The 9,870-nt window shown below is 44.2% G+C and overlaps 1 long non-coding RNA gene across 1 annotated transcript; it reads left to right on the forward strand.

Moving 5' to 3' along the window:
* The first annotated feature begins 381 nt into the window (after positions 1-381).
* Positions 382-9,183, forward strand: LOC135901459 (uncharacterized). Its single transcript, XR_010564128.2, has 3 exons — positions 382-497; positions 6,784-6,862; positions 8,885-9,183. It is a non-coding gene; the product is annotated as an uncharacterized lncRNA (long non-coding RNA).
* Positions 9,184-9,870: the final 687 nt, after the last annotated feature.

Consider the following 9,870-nt stretch of genomic DNA (forward strand, 5'->3'; position numbering starts at 1 on the left):
AGTATTGGCATCGCAATATATATAAACTACACATTAACGCTCTCCCCGCAAAACAAGCCTATCTGCTTAAATAGAGGCCTGGCATGCTGCTCACGTTACCGCGAAGATAGCGCGCGAATGTCTCGGTTGGCACGCGCGTGTTTACGAGTTCGGGATCTCCCGAAGAGTTCTGCGCCCAACCGGGAGAACCGGTGCCTGCGAGAGGTGTATTATTGCCCAGGCTGGGCACGCGGTTGCGCGAAGGCCGCAGAAGCCAAGGCTGCCCCTGCTCTACGCCAATTGTGGTATTGTTTCGCTCGCTCTCTTCCCCCGAGGCGGCGGGAAAGGGGAATGGCGATCCTCCTCTCCCGGCGTTGCGTCTTTATAAACACGCGCCTCATGCAAACGGTGTACACGTGGGGGAAGCGTCGCCTGAGCACAAATAATCGCTATTGTGCAATCCCACCGTAGTGAACTTGTGGTGTCTCTTCGGGTTTCTCGACCTGCGCCGACTTAACGTGAGTAAGCGCTACCCTGAATTTGTGTAACGAAACGGTCCATCCCGGCGTCGTTATTCGTTTAAATCGTTGAAGTGATGCTCTCTGTAACGCCTTCAAAAAACAGCTGTCCGTAATTTGTGCGTCATACGGTATCCTGTGGCAGTGCTTCCTATCGTATAAGGCCTTTGTGAGGCCCTAGAGCACGAGTCACACCTGTCCCGCAAAGTGCTGATGTGGCGTTTGTCACTTAAAAAAATTGTGGGGCTTTACGTGCTAAAACCACTCTCTGCTTATGGGGCACGCCGTAGTGGGGGACTCCGGAAATTTCGGCCACCTACGGTTCTTTAACGTGCACTTAAATGCAAGTATACGGGTGTTTTCGCATTTCGCCCCCCATCGAAATGCGGCCGCCGTTGCCGGGATTCCATCCCGCGACCTCGTGCTCAGCAGCCTAACACGTTCGTCACTTTGGCAAGCGGAAAAAAAAACAAGGAAAAAATATCGAATCATGGGGTTTTACGTGCCAGAGCCACGATGAGGCACGCCGTATTGCGCGACTCCTTAATAACTTGGACCTCCTGGGGTTCTTTATCGCGCACCTAAATCCAAGTACATTGGTGCTTCCGCATTTCACCTCCGTCGATTTATACGCTAGATTTCTGCACTCTATCTATCTATCTATCTATCTATCTATCTATCTATCTATCTATCTATCTATCTATCTATCTATCTATCTATCTATCTATCTATCTATCTATCTATCTATCTATCTATCTATCTATCTATCTATCTATCTATCTATCTATCTATCTATCTATCTATCTATCTATCTATCTATCTATCTATCTATCTATCTATCTATCTATCTATCACCCTGTCTGTCTGTTGTAGGTACCGCTTGCTGGAAGTTCCCGTCACCTTAAAATCTGTTCGACGCCACAGGCAAAGAATGCCGCCTTATCTGCATTTAATTTCAGCTAAAGACCTAAGCTTATATTAACTTTGTAAACGTTCGTCTGTATGAACGGCCGTCACTATGAGAAAGACCGCTGAAGCGATCGCATCCAAAATAGAAGAGCCCAATCCTCTTTTAAAGCTAAACGTAGTTTGAGGAACGTTTCTTTATTTATATTCGAGCCAAAGAGGGAAAAAGTAAGAATAAGTACGCTTTCTATATGTTAACCTACTAATTCTCCGGCAACTTTCGTGACAATATCAGAGCGAGGAATAGCTAGGAATAAAGGATCGTCATGAGTGTAAATCTCTCTACATAATCATGCTTGTCCTCATATGCCAAGTTCTAGGCAATCTATAATGCGTTCACTTTTGTCTCTTCGAATATTGTGTTTGTGTACCAGAGTTCGCTATTACTCTCGCTTAACTCAAGTACCGACCGGTCCATAATCGAAACGCAACCCTTCTATGTCGGCATTGCTGGGAAGTGAGGAAATATTTTTTGCACATCACACCCCCTTTGTATAACACATCTACTATTACTACTACCACCACCGCTACTACTACTACTACTATCATCAGCCACATAAACCCAGCAGATATTGAACCTCATGATAACAAATTTTGTATATTTGTTTCTACAGTTGTTCGTATAAGGCTTGAAAAATATTTTTGTTTATAACAATGCCCACTAAAGCGCCGAAGTCAGATTGCTGATAAAGAAAAGGATTTCTGAAGTCTTTACTTGCATATATGTGCGTGTTTATAGGATACACTTATCCGATGAATTATGAGAACGATCATTCGTGGCATCGCACCCAGCGAACCCCCGCTCCTTCGCCAACCACCAGCGCGGTCACGCGCAGTCGCAGAGTAGTTGTTCCTGCGAACGCACCCCGACTTTCCTTCATTTGTTACCCTGCGCTGCGATGCTATTCAAAGCTTCGTAACAAACCTTCTAAATTCTACGCGAAATTCTTCACGGGACTGAGCCGACTCACTATGGTTATGGCTTATCGTCACGTGTGGAGCCTCTTGCATGTAGAGGGTGGAGCTCTTCTTTCCGTGAATGCGTCTTAAAGGAGCCGACAACAATTCTTGCGGTACCCTTTTTTTTGTTCGTTATTTTTTTTTCTGATGCAAAAATGGAATGCTTACCGGCCATAGTGTCCAATGCTGCGGTCGTAACGCCGAAGGTGCTGTGGAATGCGTTTAATTGTGAGCACGAAATCGTACGCCGGAAACAGGGGAAGTTCAGTGCGACAGCGGTTGCAGGCCGCCATTGGTGGGAAGCAGTAGCACATACCAGTAGTGTGATTTCTGTAGTGCTGGCACCATTGTACGCCACAATTAGTCGACGATGGCATTTCGGCATGTCACCAGGAGACCACAGACCATCGGGGAATTCGTGAATTCGGGAACTCGTGACCGCAAAGGCAGCGCCACTAGTTAGTGTAATTTTTTTTAGCTCAAATTTCGCATGAAACAAAGCGCAACCTCATATCTACAATGACTGCTGTCTTTAAAAGACAATTCTGGTGCACTTAGTGAAAGCCGACTTACGCATAGTAAACTGATTGCATACGTTTGTCACGTATACCAAGGTTTCACTGCCAATTCACGCCGCATATAGTTTTTTTTTATTGCGAGATTGTGTGCCAATTTAAATTTACACTTCCATCTTAAACTGCGAAGGGCAGGCTAAAATTTATCAGTTTTAACTGACGGTCCTTTTCACTCCCATCAACATCTCACACAAGTTTTCGGTGCTTCTTGGTCCCTTTATGTAGAGCATTTTCTCTCTGGCGAGAATGTACTGTGCCAAACAGTTGTTGGCTTCTTATCGAGATTTCCGTGTAACCGCACGGCACCTTGTAACATCACGCTCGACATAGAGGAAATAAAGCTAAAGGTAGAAAACTTCCGCAAGGTAGAGTGAGTGCAAACGAAAAATCGGCCACCTCTGAAGGCGGTAAACAGCTTTGAATTTGGGGATTCAGAACGAAAGGTTGTTTTAGAGACATAATTTCCGACTTTGCGAAACGGTTTTAGCGGTTGCCGCTAAGTGAAGCGTTTTAAAAAATAGAAACTCTCCGCTTTCGCAGTTGATATTTGGCCTTCAAGATACACAAGGGCCAATCGTCCAAGCAACACCCTTACAAGTGCTACTCTCTAGCCCTGAAAAAAAAAGAAAAGGAAGGGGAAAAATGGAAGAGGTGGTTTTTAACCTTGCAACGCTGTACTAAATGCTTTTAAAGCGTCCTTTTCTGTGTTTACAAATTCTATGTTTATTTACACTACGCTTTAAACGTACACCACAGCAGCTACAAATGCACAATCCGTTTCCGCACGTCTCGTCATTCCTGGCCCGAGAATACATCACTGCCACGTCATCAACAGGCTGAACAGAAAAGGTTCAGCAGACATAAAAATTGTATCCTCCTCGAAATACATCGCTGCATGGTTTATTGATTTGGACAGTTATAAACCTTATCTGACGCGATTCGAATGCGAACAGTAAGTATCGAACGTGGAATAGTCAAACGCAAGCGCATACATGTAGAGGTGCAATATCTATTTTGCAATAATTAGGTACCACGCGTGTACGAACTAGTTCAATAAAAACAGCTATCAGATAGCCACACCATCAGCTTTACACAGCGAGCACTCCATGTCAATAAAAAAATCTGCACGAACAGCTTAACATATTTAGAGCTTGGTTGAAAACAAGATTCCAGGGATTGAGCGGCTGCTGTAAAATAAGATGAGTAGTTGGGGAAAGAAAGCTGCTGAAGGAATTGTGTGTCGTAAAGAAACGTAAACTGGTCAATTACAAAGAAAACATGACTGCTTGTAGAATAAAAGCGACAACTGCTACCTGAATAGACCTTCTAAACCAGTAAAAAACAGACTACTAGCAAAAATAACTGTTCTGTAGTAACCCTCCGAAGTGAAGCCTGGAAGAAAGCTTACATTACCCGCTTTATACCTGCATTGCTAGAAAAACGTTTCTAGTATTTCACTACCGATAATTCGCGCCACTTCAATCAGCAGACAAATACCACTAGCAAGAATTCAGCAGTAGGTTGTCGCGAAATATTTGGTTAGCTTCAAGAATTTCACAACAGCGAATACCTCCTTATCTAATACGAGTATTTAGTCTGTCATATTCTACTGTAATTTGAAACTTTGAGTATTCGCCCCCCCCCCTCCCTTACTATTTCATTTTAATTTAAAGCTCCAAGTTTGCTTTCCTCTTGTAAACGACACGTTATTTAGAAGTATTAGTCGCTTTATAATGATATCATCATTCCAGTGTGTTTGGCATATAATTTCATTACAATGCTGCAAAATTCTCCCTGCTCGCCGGATTCAATCCCTGTGGCTTTTTTGTTCGCCAAATGCAAATTAATGCTTCGGGGCCGATTTTTACGGAGGCGGCCCTTCAAGAAGGTGAATGCAGTTCGAAAAGAAAACGACATCGCTGTTGAAGTGTTCTATAGAGAAGGATTTTCAAGGGTGCTTCTAGCAATGTAAGAAGACTTGGCACCAGCGTATTGCGTCTAATGCAGACTATTTGGGTGGTAACCTGATTGATGTGTGGGAAAGTTTTCCGAAACGCATATTTTTTTAATGCAATGCATGAAGTTTTGGGACAGACCTTGTATATATAACTTACGTGTCCTTAATTGTTTGTAAGTTTATTAATTTATCGCGATCATATACGGCATAATGCAATCATATTAACATACGTTTTCTAAATTACTTACTTTTGTAAATCATTATCATGCATATGCAATCACATGCAGCATTATACATGTTGCATAACATTTGTAACGCGCTCACTGCAAATCACTCTACCTTGAAATTTCGTTATTCAGCGTATTGTTTCTGTTTCTTTCGCGTGCGTGTTTGTGTTTATTTCGTTCTGTGCGCTATGGGTGACATCTCGTGTTTACGTTTCCTTGCCTTCACAAAAAAAAAAAAATTACCTTATCAGCGTCGCAAGAATGACGCTTCCCAACATTTTTTTTTGCTAGTTCTTTTGGTGGAAAGTCCCATCCCGAAAGTGAAATATTTCAATCGCGGGAAACGCCTGCTCTTCTGGACTTTTTTTGCATACTACTGCCGTATTCTTTATTTTCCCATTGACAAACATCGTGATAAGAGTAGCGACTCGCGAGAAAAAACTTTGTTTGCCTTCTTTTGATTGGCATGTCATACAGACCATGCCACTGGCTCTCACCGCTCTAGTTGCGTACCTCTAACATCAACACTCCTATGTGCAAGAATAACGTACAGCGCAAAGGACACGGACAGCGATAGGCGACATACACAGCGCTGACTTCCAACAAGATTTTATTGCGTCGCCACATCGTGTGTATATATACAAGAAGAGGCCTGCGCAGAAAATGTACGACAGTCACAGGGGGTGTCCTAACAGCAAGTCATTGAACGTTCAATGACTTGCTGTTATACAATGTTCAATGACTTGCTGTTTGGACATCCCCTGTGACTGTCGTACATTTTCTGCGCAGGCCTCTTCTTGTATATATACACACGATGTGGCGACTCAATAAAATCTTCTTGGAAGTCAGCGCTATGTATGCCGCCTATCGCTGTCCGTGTCCTTTGCGCTGTACGTTATTTTTGATCATGAATTACCAACTAGCGCAAGCAACCACCCTAGTCCAATGTGCAGCTGGTTAAACTTGATGGAAGGAACAAAAATTAGAGATTCCTGGAAAGACAGAAAAGTTGCGTATTCTGCGAAAAGAAAAATTGCGTTTTCTGTGAGTTGACTATTACTTTACAATTATGGATAACTTCGTTTCAAAGCAAAGCCACACACCATAGCTATCTGCGCAGCTAACTTTAGGTAGTTCAGCGTCACCTTCATATCTTCAGTAACGCGTTTCATTCAGGCAATACAGGCAGTTTCTTTCACTTTATGTCTATGTTGCACGACACTCTGCATATGTGAAACAAAGAATAACCAATGTATAATTAGAACTACATGTATAATTCTGGCCTCCTTTATGGGACATCATTTATTATTACCAGCGCCTTTTTTTTTTAGTCTGGGCCTGTTTTTGCGAAGTGGTCCTTGCACCAGATTAGCGGGTAAGAACAGGTATATGTCAATAGTGAGAGCGAAGCTGTCAGTTAATGCAGGCGGCTAAGAAGGAACAACTCTGACGACCAGAAAGCTTTTTGAATTAATCTAATGCTTTTCCAGTCTTCTGAAACCAGACTATGACTGCTGCAATCAGTCGCTGTTTTCAGCGAATAAAGTTGAGGTATTAGAGGTAAGAGAGAATACTAATAAACACAACTTCCACAAATGCAGGACACAAGAATGCAGGCGCGTTACGTGATCTTCGCCGTTCTGCTGGCTGTGCTGGTCATCTGTGCCGCCGAAGACCTCGGTGAGTGCGTTTATACTTTAACACGTTGACGACATTGCGTGATACACGGTGCCGTTTTTTCCGCAGACCGTCACTGTGTTTGGGCATTGCAAATAGATAAACAATGTGCGCAGGCCACGCCTACTGCGTCGTTAATGCCAAGTACCGCAGATAGGCATGACGTTGTTAATTTTCGCGCATTATTAGCTAACATTATATGAACAAGAATTTCCTATTACTGCTATACTCTAAACAGACGTACATGACTGTCCCAGCCGAACGAGTGGACATTTGCTCTCGAATTTGCTAGAGCAGCAGAATTTTTTTAGCGCGTACCGGGGGACTGACGTCGCAGTTGTGAACTTTACACGTTTATTTCGCTCACCATAACGAGAGAGTGCGCGTCGCATGCAGTAACGATGGCACAATTTGTCACACTGCTATTATTGCAACGCGCTTTCCACCGTTTTAGTGAGAGATGGCGGCGCCGGTTTATTTGCGCTAAAGCCTACATTTAGTGGCCCTGCATCAGACGACGCGCACATTTGTGCGTTATTTTGAACAAATCGAGGAACTGATGCTCGCAAGTTTGGTACTAAAGTGGCCCATAAATTCTATGCCTGCACAAATTGTGAGTGCAAATCAGACTGCTGTTTAGCTGCAAAACTTACGGACGTATGACGATCCCGTTTATTCATCCAGCAACAATCACTACGTTTCCCCGCGAACTTCTGTAATGCGTTTGGTTGTTGAGGTTATTTTCAATCGTATCACATAATATACAAAGCGCAAGAACAGTAGGAAGTTCGCACAAAAGGCTGCGCGTTTTTTCTTGAACGAGCAGCTGAGCCGGCCCGCGTGATGACACCACGCAGGTGGCGCTTCCACGTCATACGCAAGCACCCCGCGGCAGATAAATAATCATGGTAGCCCTAACAATCAATGCTCTCCAAGAATAGCGGCCACAACGTGTTTCCTGCTCTGCAATCTCTCCCAGCGCATGCAGCCCACATAAGCATAGCTTTCAGGATCTGTTGCTGTCGCCCAAAGGAAACTGTCGCGGAGACGCGCATTCTGGCACCATCTGTCCAGTGAGTCCTATGAATTTCTGCACGGGAAAGAGAGAGATAGAGAAATACAAGAGATGAAAGGCAATGAGGTTAACCAGAAAGTCCGTTCAGTTTGCTATCCTACATTGGGGAAAGGCTATAGGGATGGAGAGAGAGAGAGAGAGACAATGAGAAGGGAGAGAGAGGACATAGAAAAGGGACAGCGAAAACCAACTACGTCAGTGCGCTGCGCATGAACAAAACAAGGACGAGAGGAAAATAAATCAAGTTAGGTCACGCGATCGTCACAGAAAAGGAGATCGGCAACTGCCACATGTGCACGTAACTTATCCCACGAATGCTAGAACAATGGACGTCTCTTATTCGAGAATTGCCGTATGTGTGCCTTACTGAAATTTAACTGGATGTACCCGTGATCACATTGAAACTTCAAAAGTCTAGTGGAGCTGTGAACCTTGCACACAAAATCTATTGATCTCCAACCTCCTATGTTTCGTAATTAGAAACAATCGTCCCCAAACACCAAGGGCGCTCCATACATGTGCAAAAAGCTCGAAATATTCGGTGTGCGTGATGACGTGCAGCACGTTCCCGAATTAACTGTACACATTAAGGATATCAAGTTCATAAAAATGGTGGTGAATGTTGCACAAATCCTTACCCCGCAAGGCACGAAGGATGCGTCGCCCGACACAATGACGACTTTACCTTGGGAAGAGGACACTCATGTTCATCACAATGTAACGCGAAATTGGAAACACGTTCACGCTACTTTCCACCAGATGCAATCCACCCGTTTAGTGAAACTTTATTGATTGCCACGCAATATGTAGACACCTAGGGCACTCTGTATATATATATATATATATATATATATATATATATATATATATATATATATATATTCACTGAACACCGCTTACACCAATCATACAGTTGCCTTGCATCTTTACTAGACCCGTTTCCTACGCAGGTCCGTTTCGGGTGCGACGTTCTGCACGCTGTGGGAAAAACGCGGCGCACCAAAGATGCGGCCCCCCATGCGAGAACATCTGTGGTCAACCAGAAAATCGAGAGTGTAGAAAGGCGACATGCACTCCCAAGTGCGTCTGCCTTAGTGGTCATGTCCGTACGGCCGAGGGAACCTGCATCACCCGTCAAGAGTGCCGCAAGAAGACAGGATAAGCACGTGTTGACGGACGCCTACCCCCATAACGCCAACATTCACTTCCTTAGATCTTTACTGAAATAAATTCATTCGTTCATTCTTTCTTTCCCTTTGTCTTTCGATCATCCATTCACTCGCCGTCGGCGATAGCGGCAGGCTTGGCCAACGGAACGTCGGCCTCCGGCAGCATTGAGAGTTGACTGCTTGAGAGTCGGCTGCTTGACTGGAAGCCAGGGCATACCGCAATGTTGCCGGGGTGACATCTACACGACACCTAGATCCTCGCCCTAAGAAGGCGAGGTCGCTCGCACTTTTCGCACATGCCTTGCTATCTGAATTGATTGGTCTGTTAGATCCGGCTTCACGACGTGTTCGTTAGCTGCTTCAGCGGCTGCTTGGGCAGCGCTTTTGGACAGGAGTGCTTTTATGAAGAGATGAAAGATGCCGGCTAAGCTCCAGCCATTAAATCCGTTTAATACAACATTGAGTTTATACATGTTTATACAACATTGAGTATCAATTGTCGGCTGACGGGATAACGATCTTTCACCGGAGATGGCTTTCTCATGTGGCGATATGACGGTCTCGACGCCGTCCGCTGTGTACATAAGCTGTTCAAACCCACCTTGCGTTTGCAAAACACAAAGATGCATCAGCAATTTATTCAAGGCGTTAAGTTCCACGAGCTTTCGTATGTATATAGCGAATCTTCAAGCGCTTAAAATGTGTTTTTTTCAGGCGCAACAACAAAAATATATAAAACAAGAATTTTAAGCAGGACAGCGGCCGAT

The sequence above is a fragment of the Dermacentor albipictus genome, chromosome 1, assembly GCF_038994185.2.
Source record: "Dermacentor albipictus isolate Rhodes 1998 colony chromosome 1, USDA_Dalb.pri_finalv2, whole genome shotgun sequence".
Lineage (NCBI taxonomy): Eukaryota > Metazoa > Arthropoda > Arachnida > Ixodida > Ixodidae > Dermacentor > Dermacentor albipictus.